Source organism: Diceros bicornis, chromosome X (assembly GCF_020826845.1).
Source record: "Diceros bicornis minor isolate mBicDic1 chromosome X, mDicBic1.mat.cur, whole genome shotgun sequence".
NCBI classification, from domain to species: Eukaryota; Metazoa; Chordata; class Mammalia; order Perissodactyla; family Rhinocerotidae; genus Diceros; species Diceros bicornis.
In genome coordinates, this window is record NC_080781.1 from 105,043,700 (window position 1) to 105,054,247 (window position 10,548).

Consider the following 10,548-nt stretch of genomic DNA (forward strand, 5'->3'; position numbering starts at 1 on the left):
GAAGCTTCCCCTCCTCTTCAGTTTTCTGGAAGAGTTTGAGAAGGGTGGGTATTAACTCTTGTTTGAATGTTTGGTAGAATTCAACAGGGAAGCCATCTCACCCTGGATTTTTATATTTTGGGAGATTTTTGATTACTGTTTGGATCTCCTTGCTGGTGATTGGTCTATTCAAATTCTCTTTTTCTTCTTGATTCAGTTTTGGAAGGTTGTATGATTCTAAGAATTTATCCATTTCTTCTATATTACCCAGTTTGTTGGTGTATGGCTTTTCATAGTATTCTCTTGTAATCTTTTGTATTTTTGAGGTGTCCATTGTGATTTCTTTTCTTTCATTTCTGATTTTTTTGATTTGAGCCTTCTCTTTTCTTCTTGGTGAGTCTGGTAAAGGTTTGTCAATTTTGTTCATCCTTTCAAAGAACCAGCTCTAAGTTTCATTTATTTTTCCTATTGCGTTTTTTAGTCTCTATTTCATTCATTGTTGCTCTGATTTTTACTATTTCCTTCCTTTTACTGATTGTGTGCTTTGTTTTTCTTTTTCCAGTTCCTTTAGGTGTGCTGTTAGAATGTTTGAGATTTTTCCTGTTAGTTGAGGTTGGCCTGTATTGCTATAAACTTCCCTCTTAGAACTGCTTTCGCTGTATCCCTCAAATTTTGGCATGTTGTATTTTCATTTTCATTTCTCTCCATGTATTTTTTTATTTCTCCTTTGATTTCTTCATTGACCCAATCATTGTTCAGTAACATTTTGTTTAATCTCCACGTATTTGTGGCTTTTCTGATTTTCTTCCTATTGTTGATTTCTAGTTTCATACCATTGTGCTCAGAAATGATGCTTGATATTATTTCAATCTTCTTAAATTTATTGAGACTTGTTTTGTGGCCTAACACGTGATCTATCCTGGAGAACGTTCCATGTGCATTTGAAAAGAATGTGTATTCTGTGGTCTTTGGAAAGAATGTTCTTTATATATCTACTAAGTCCGTCTGGTCTAATGTGTCATTTAAGGCCAGTGTTTCCTTATTGATCTTCTTTTGGATGATCTATCCATTGGTATAAATGGAGTGTTAAAGTCCCCTACTATTATTGTGTTACTGTCCATTTCTCCTTTCATGTCTGTTAATGATCCCTTTATGTATTTAGGTGCTCCTGTGTTGGGTGTGTAGATATTTAGAAGTGTTATATCCTCTTATTGGATTGTTCCCTTGATCATTATGTAGTGCCTTTCTTTGTCTCTTGTTACAGTTTTTGTTTTAAAGTCTATTTTGTCTGATATAAGTATTGCTACCTCAGCATTCTTTTCATTGGTATTTGCATGTAGTATCTTTTTTAATCCCTTCACTTTCAGTTTGTGAGTGTCTTTAGGTCTGAAGTGTGTCTCTTGTATGCAGCATATATATACATGTTGTTTTTTTATCCAGTCATCCACCCTATGCCTTTTGATTGGAACATTTAGTCAATTGATGTTTAAAGTGGCTATTGATAAGAATGTACTTATTGCCATTTTCTTACTTTTTTTCTGGGTGTTTTAGTAGTTCTTCTGTCTTCCTTTCTTCTTCTCTTCTTCCCTTGTAGTTTGGTGGCTTTCTTCAGTATTATGTTTGGGTTCCTTTCTCTTAATTTTTTGTTTATTTATTATAGGTTTCTGGTTTGTGATTACCATGAGGTTCATATACAGTAACCTATATATATATAGCAATCTGTATTAAGCTGATGGTCTCTTTAGTTTGACCTCTTTCTAAAAGCTCCATTCTTTTACTACCTTCCTCCCACATTTTATGATTTTGATATCATATCTAACTTCTTTTGTGTGTGTGTGTGTATCCATTACACTGTTATCATGGAAATAGATCATTTTAGTGCTTTTGTTTAATGACCATCATATTATCTTCATAGGTGGTTTACTTGTAACCTTTACTGTATATTTGCCTTTATCAGTGATTTTATTGCTTTTTTGTTTTGATAAATATTAATCCTATTTGTGTTCTTCTTTTTTCCACTGGAATAAGTCCCTTTTGCATTTTTGTAAGATTATTATTTTCTTTGGTGAGGAAAATTAGCCCTGAGCTAACATCTGTTGCCCATACTCCTCTTTTTGCTGAGGAAGATTGGTCCTGGACTAACATCTGTGCCCATCTTCCTCTACTTTATATGGGATGCCACCACAGCATGGCTTGATAAGCAGTGCGTCGGTCTGTGCTTGGAATCCATACCCACAAACCTCTGGCCACCAAAGCAGAGCACACAAACTTAACCGCTATGCCACCAGTCCAGTCCCAAGATTGGTTTCTTGATGACAAACTCCTTTAGTTTTTACTTGTCTGGGAAACTCTTTATCTCTCCTTCCATTCTGAATGATAACCTTGCCAGATAGAGTATTCTTGGCTGTAGGTTTTTTCCTTTTAACACTTTAAATACATCATGTCACTCCCTTCTAGCCTGTAAGGTTTCTGCTGAGAAGTCAGCTGATAGCCTCATGGGGTTTCCTTTGTATGTAACTTGTTGCCTTTCTCTTGCAGCTTTTAGGATTCTCTCTTTATCTTTAAATCTTATCATTTTAATTATAGTGTGTCTTGGTGTGGGCCTCTTTGGGTTTATCTTGTTTGGTGCTTTTTGTGCTTCCTGTATTTGAATGTCTGTTTCCTTCCTTAGGTTAGGAAAGTTTTCAGCTATTACTTCTTCAAATAGATTCTCTGCCCCTTTGTCTCTCTCTTCACCTGCTGGGACACTTATAATATGGAAATCAGTGCGCTTGATGTTGTCCCAGAGGTCACTTAGACTGTCCTTGTTCTTTTTAATTCTTTTTTCTTTTATCTCTTCAGCTTGAATGATTTCCTCTAGTCTTTCTTCCAGCTCGCTGGTCCATTCTTCTGTATCATCTACTCTGCTATTGAGTCCCTCTAGTGCATTTTTCACTTCCAGCATTGTATTCTTCATTTCTTATTGGTTCTGCTTATATTTTCCAATTCTTTGTTGAAGTTCTCATTGAGTTCATCCATTCTTCTCCCAAGATCAGTGAGCATCCTTATGACTTTTAGCTTGTAGTCTTTGTCAGGTACATAGTTTATCTCTGTTTCATTTAGTTCTTTTTCTGGGATTTTGTTCTATTCCCTTACTTGGAACGTATTCCTTTGTCTCCTCATTTTGCGTCTTCCTTTGTGCTTATGTCTATGTATTGAGTAGGTCACCTATGTCTCCTGATCTTGGAGAGGTGGCCTTTATAAGAGATGCCTTATGATGCCCAGCAGTGTGCTTCCCTCTCATCACCAGTTCCATATTTTCCAGGGGTGACCCCTGTGTAGGTTGTAATGCTCAGCTGCATGTAGTTGTTTTGGGCCCTTCAGTTACTTTATCGAGTGTGGGGTGCCCCAGCACAGTTGGCTTCAAGGTCTAATAGTACATTCCTGTTGCAGTTTTTCTGTTAAGTGACTAGGCCCCCAGCATGGCTGGTTACTAGGTTCAGGGGTTTAAAATTGCTATAGGCCTTTGGCCTTCAAGGCTATTGTCAGCCTTCTCTGGATTGCAGCTGAGTGGGGCTTGCCCCAGGCATGGGAGCACCCAGTTGTTTCAGGCTTTGGAAGGTGGGGCCTATTCCCTATGTGGCTGTTTGAGAATCAGAAGTCTGCTGAAGCTAACAAGCCCCACTGCCCACAGGCTCACACACCCCATCAACACAGTCCTGCCCCACGCATTTGCCCAACCTACTGAAGCAGACCCAGTCACCCCACTGTAGAGGCCCCACACACTCCACCAATGCAGGCCCGCTCCTCACACATTCCTTGCCCCACAGAGACAAACTCACTCACCAGGCTGCAGAGGTCCTAGGCACCCCGCCTATGTGGGTGTACAAGTTGCCAGAGGGCTTGGATGGGACAGTCCCTAGGACAGGCTGCCTGCCCTGGATGAGCTGTATTAAATCAGTGCTCTGGTGGGTGGGGCAGACCCCTGGTGTAACAGGCCAGAGGAAGAACTCCAATGGCGTCTGCCCGCGTCTGTGTCAGCATGGCTGTACTAGGTCACAGTGATAGCTGCCGCCAATGCCTCAGTCCCTGGGGAGGTCTCACCTTTCCCCAAGATGCACCCAGGGCCTATCAAGTGAGTCCCTTTTCACCAAAGGACTGTGCACCTTTCTTTCTGGTGATTTTAGTTTGCTTTCTGAAATGCATGAATTTGTGCATGGGGTCTTTAAGAGCAGGGTTTTTTTTTGTGCCCTTATGCTTTTCTGAGGGTATTCCTCATTGTAGTTAATAGCCAACAAAGCCAGATATTATGACAATTGTCTCAGTTGTGCTGAGTCCAAAAGCTGCTTTTTGTGGTAACACTCTCCTGCTCAGATCTTCCACTCCTCCAGGGAAGATTTCTTACGTGCTGTGGCTCAAAGGTGGCTTTTTTTTCTCCATAAAGGAATTTCTGCCTCTTCCATCTCTGTCAGCACTGTCCCTTGTTGTGGGGGTTCTTTTTATCCAGTTTTCAGTTCTCTCTCAGGGGTAATTGTTCCCAGAAATTGTAAATTTGTTGTGTCCATGGGAGGGGGTGAGTTAAAAGTTCACCTACACCATCATCTTATCACCATCCTCTGACTACCTAGGTTTAAATGCCAGTTTGCCATTTAGTAGCTTTGTTGCATTGGAAAAGTTACTTAACTTCTCTAGGTCTCCATTTTCCCATCAATAAAGATGGAATTATAAAAGCGTATACTTCATGGTGCTGATGCAAGAAATATATGTGTAAAGTGCTTAAACTAGGACTTGGAAACTAATAGATGTCATAAACGTATTTGTAAAATAAATTACCTTACATTGTAAGACTGTTCTTACTAAAGACTAAGTCAATTGATTTCTTTCAATCTTTTTTTTTTTTTTTTGGTGAGGAAGATTCGCCCTAATCAAACATCTGTGCCAATCTTCATTCTTCCTCTATTTTGTATGTGGGTAGCCACTTGAGCATAGCTGATGAGTGGTGTAGGTTCATGCCTGGGATCCAAACCCACAAACCTGGGCCACTGAAGCAGAACACGCTGAACCCAACCACTGCACCACAGGGCTGGCACTGCTTTCAATCTTTTATAGATGCAACAAAGGCAAATATATAACTTAGTAAAATACAAGACAGGGTAAAAAAATTGCCACAGGGTAAGTTTTTTTAAAGCAAATACTAGTTGAGAGGAAGGAGAAAATGTACATAGTTGGATTACTAAGGCTTTATGGAATAGGTGATATTTCAACTAGACCATTAAGATTGGATAGATTTTCAAGAAGGGGAAATAATAGGCAGGGACCTTTATGTAGAGTAAATAGCATGAATAAAATTTTGAGACAATAAAATCATCTGAAAAACCGGAGAAATAGCATGATTTGGCAGCAACTTGAAGCAAAAGTATGAAAGCACATTTAAAGAAAACAGGAAAGATAGTTTGAAGTAATTCTGATGCCAGGCAAAGTAGTTCACTCTTAATTACATAGGCAGATGAAAGTCATTCAGTGACCTAAATATCTACCAGTAGGGGAACACTTTAGTAAATTACAGAACATCAAATCAATGGACTATTATGCAACCATTAGATTAGATAATTTGGAGATCATGTAGCAATATTTACAAGTTCTTAAGAGGAAATAAGTAAACTAAACAGAATGCAAAATTATATTTATGCTTTATTAATAACTCAGAAAAGTTGTATAGTCCCATGAATAAAGACTGGAAGAAAATATCATAAAGTAAATTGTTTTTAGAAGTAGTGTATTGCAGGTTATTTTTCTCTTTGTCATGTTCTGTGCTTGTGCCACAAATAAGTTAAAAGATAATTGAAATCAGAGCTGTGCTTTAGGAGAATTAATTTATCTTTGAGATATGAAATAAATTAGTTGAAGTAAATAAAGAACCATTAGAAGCATAATGAGATAGTCTACAGGAGAGGTCATGAGGATTTGGATCAAAGTGACACTAATAAAAGTAGGGACAAGGGCTTCAGTGCCAGAAAAAATGAAGAGTTCAAATCTCTAGAAATCTATAGGGGTATAAGATATGCAGAAGTGAGTAAGGCAAGGGGGAGGAAAAAGTTGAAGGTGTTTCCAAGTGTACATGTTCAGAATGGTAGAGGCAGAAGGCAGATTGTAAATAACTTAAGAAAGGTGTAATTGATGAAATAGGCAGTAAGTTTAAACTGTTTCGTCTTGAAAGTTTGGTAATGGCAATGAGAGGAGTATGATGACAGTTTGAGGTATGTATAGGAGTAGAAGAAATCTTGTTATTAGACAGAGAAATATAGGAGTATGCTGTTAGGTAGAGAAGAAAGGGACATAAGTGAAAGACTGAAGATATCAAAGGAAAACTTGATAATTGAAGGAATAAAATCATTTTGGTATTGAATAGGGCTAATAATAGTGATATTTGGTATAAATTAAGCTCATTTGTATTCATATTATAACATTTTTAGGTATGTATCATGTTTAATAAGACTTTTTGTGTGTGTGTGAGGAAGATTGGCCCTAACCTAACATCTTATGCCAATCCTCCTCTTTTTGCTTGAGGAAGATTTGCCCTGAGCTAACATGTGTGCCAATCTTCCTCCATTTTGTTTGTGAGATGCCACCAAAGCATGTCTTGATGAGCAGTGTGTAGGTCCACACCCAGGATCCAATCCGGTGAACCCTGGGCCACTGAAGCGGAGCGTGTGAACTTAACCACTATGCCATCAAGCCAGCTCCTAATAAGAATTTTTTACAGGACCTGTACTGCCCTACCTACTTCTTCTCTGATGTCATACTCTGTTACCCCCTCGCCCTCCCAATCCCATTCTTCCTCACTTATTCTATTCTAGCAACATTGACTTCCTGGTTGTTCCCCAACACACCAAATAATCTCCTACTTCAGTGCTGTTATACTTGCTGCTCATTTCCCTGGAATTCTCAGCTCCAAGATGCACTCATGGCTTAATTCCTCACTTCCCTCAGGTTTGTGCTTAAATCCCATCTTGTCAGAGAGGTCTTCCTTAACCACACCTGGTCACTCTCTCATCTTACTCTGCTTCATTTTTATTCAGAGCAAATTTCACTATCTGAAATTATGTTCTAAATTGTTTGTTTATGTGTTTGTTTTCAGGCTTACTAGAAAGTAAGCTTCATGAAAGTAGTCCACTCAGTGATATATCCCTAGAATCTATAATAGTGCCTGGCACATAGTAGATGCTAAATAAATGTTTATTGAATAAATGAATGAAGTGAAGCCCATGACAATCCTATGAAGTAAGTAGGACAAGTGATGATCTAATTATCCCCATCTCCCCATTTTATGAACAATAAAACTGAAGTTAGAATGGATAAGTGACTTGCCCAAAGTCAAGGAGCTTTTAAGTGATAGAGCTGGTAGCAGAAACAAATCCTTTGGCATGTATGTAGAATCCCTACACTAGCTGAATAAAAGAGGAAGGCTTATCTTTGGAGATAAGAGCAAAGGAGAAGCAAGATGAAGACAGAAATTTTAAAGTGTAGAGAAGGCAAATTGAGGGAATTCTTATCAAATAGGAGAGTTTATCTGAGGAGGCAGGACAGCAAAATCATGAGAATGATTTTTGAAGAGAATGGGAAAGATGAACAAGATTTTTGAAGAGAATGGGAAAGATGAACAATAGCAGAAGGGACAGTTGTAATAACTGAAGCTGAGAAGGAGTTGTAATTCAAGTAGGTTAAATGTAAATTGATAAAGGTGGTGAAATGGCTGCTCATAAAAGGAGGAACCACATATGGTCTGGCCCATGGGGAGAATGATAGTCATGACATCAGGAGAAGGAAACTGCATGCATTTTGGCGTGAAGTGAGGTGGTGGCTGTTCTAGATACAGAAATAAAGTAAAGAAATATTCCTAAAGATGAATGAGCAGAACTTGGTGACTGATAGAATATCTGGAGTGAATGACTAAAAATTCTGAGCCTAGGGGCCCAAGAATATATTGTTTATGCTTTGGGGGACAAGGAAGTTAGAAGTAACTATTATATAAATGCATTTATTCTTTGTCATACTTCTGAGAATAGAGTACTATGCTGAATAATCAATCTAATCCCAAGATAACAGTCTGAATGTTAAACCTCATAAAATGCAAGAGCCAAGTAGAAGAGCATTAGGTACGGATACATCTTTTTTGGACCATTACATCAGAATAATTTTGTGTCTCCACTTTGTATAAGGAGAAATGTTAGAGTTATAAATTTCAGTTATATTAACTCAACTTTATTCCTGGCACAGTGAATTTCAAACAAGATAGCGATTCAGACTTAATATTCACTAATGTTAAATTCACCTAATTAAAAGGTAACAAAATATTTAATAATTGGAAATTATCTCTCAAGTATATTTTATCTCTTTTTCTGGCAAGAATTAATAGCAAACAGACTCACATCCACACAAATCTTGATAAAATTATATATTTTTAAAACATTATAACATGCCTCCAGAAAACTCATTTGCATTTATGTAATTTAAAGTGTCTGGGTGTCTTGTTATGACTGTTTTCCCCAAATACTCTGCAAATGGAAGAGTTTATATTTGTATTAATAAATAAAAGAAAGGTGACTCTACAATATGCCTTGGAGCTTATTTATACTTCACAGCTCAGCCTTATTATTTGTAGTATTCCCTACAGGGAGAAGAGGTGACACATTCAGAGAAGACGATAGTAACTAATATATTCAGCCCAAAATCATTAAACCAATCATACATATAGAATTTAGCTGCAAATAGAAATGTAGGTAGGGTATTAAACTTTGCAAAGGACTGAGCTAGAGCAAACAAGCGAGCAATTGTAGAAGAAAAGTAGGTCTTTTCCATGTGCCAAGGCAACTGAGCATCCTAAATGGGAGGTGACTGTAGATTTGGCCCTAGATAGGACAAATAACTGCCTGAAAGCATTATTAGCGTGTGATGGGGCAGATGCAGATGAAATCTGAAGCAAAAGAAGTATCTCTTCTTTCATCTTTATTTAGAATCTAATCAACATGCAAAAGAACTGGAAATTTTTCACAAAATGAACATATCTGAATAATGAGGACCCAGATCAACACATAGAACAGTATCAGGACCCCAGAAGCCCTCTTCATAATCCCTTCTAATCACAATCTCCACAGCACCTCCAAGGGTAAAAACCATGACTTTGAACAGCTTATATGTTTTTGTACATGATATAAATGGAATTATATATAATGAACTTTTTGGTTTCTGGCTTTCACTCAAAATTTTGTATATGAGATTCATACAGATTGCTGTGTGCACTTGTAATTCATTCTCATTGCTGTATAGCATTCCTGTGTTACTATTGTGGAAATTAACAAATAGAAACCTCATTAAAATGGAGTCAGGAGTCCAAAAGGGGGAGCTGTCATGCCCTACATTGATAGCAGAGCCTGACAGAAAGACGAAAGACTTCCTCTTCTTAACTGGCAAGAAGCTCAGCCAATGAGAGACTGTCACAATGCAACCAATGAAAAGCCACTATACCTCGAACTCTCAATTCCTCCAATGGACTCCTTGTCTACAATAGCCCTCCTAACTTCCTCTTCTCCTCTATATAAGAGTTCCTCCTCCCCTTCATGCTCAGGACTCACACGTGGCTTGCCATGGTTGCAGATCCTGAATTGCAATTCTTTGCTGGTCCCGAATAAACCCATTTTTGCTGGATAAATAATTGACTGTCTATATGTTTAAGGTCAACACTATACAACATTCTACTCTTGACAGACTTTTGAGTTCTTTACAGTCAAGTTTTTATGAAGAGAGTTACTATAAACATTTTCGTATGTGTCTTTTGGTCAATATGTGTGCTTATTTCTTTTGGATATATACTTAAGAGTGTATTTGCTGGGTCTTGGATATGCAATTTTAGTAGTTCCTGACAAAGAATTTTCCTAAATGGTTATATCAGTTCTACTTCTACCAGCAGTATGCGAGTCCTAATTCCACATCATTCTTTGTAAAGTTCACAATTCTAGTGGATGTGCAGTAGTAGTTCATTGACTAATGTAGTTGAGTTCCTTTTCATATGTATATTAGTCACTTACACATCTTCTTTTATAAAGGTCCTATTCTAGTCTTTTTTATCTCTTGGTTTGTCTGTCTTTTTCATTATTAATATCCTACAAGTATTCTGGATAGAAGTATTTTCTTGGATACAAGTATTGTGAATATATTCTATTTTATGAGTACTTTTTCACTCTTTTAATAGTTATGTTTGGTAAATAGAAGTTCTTAATTTTAATATAGTCCAAGTTATAATTGTTTTATTTCATGATGAATGCTTTTTGAATTCTGTTTCAGAAATCTTTGGCTGCTCCAAGTTCACAAAGCTGGATTTATTTTAAATTTGATGTGCAGTCTATTTGGAATTGATTTTTGTGTAGAGTATAAGGTAGAGATCTAGGGTTTTTTATATGAATATCCAGTTGACACGGTACTGTTTATTGAAAACGTCTTCATTTGCTCACTGCACTCTAGTGTCATTTTTGCATAAATCAGATGACCGTGTACATGTGGGACTATTTCTGGACTCTTTATTCTGTTGAATTG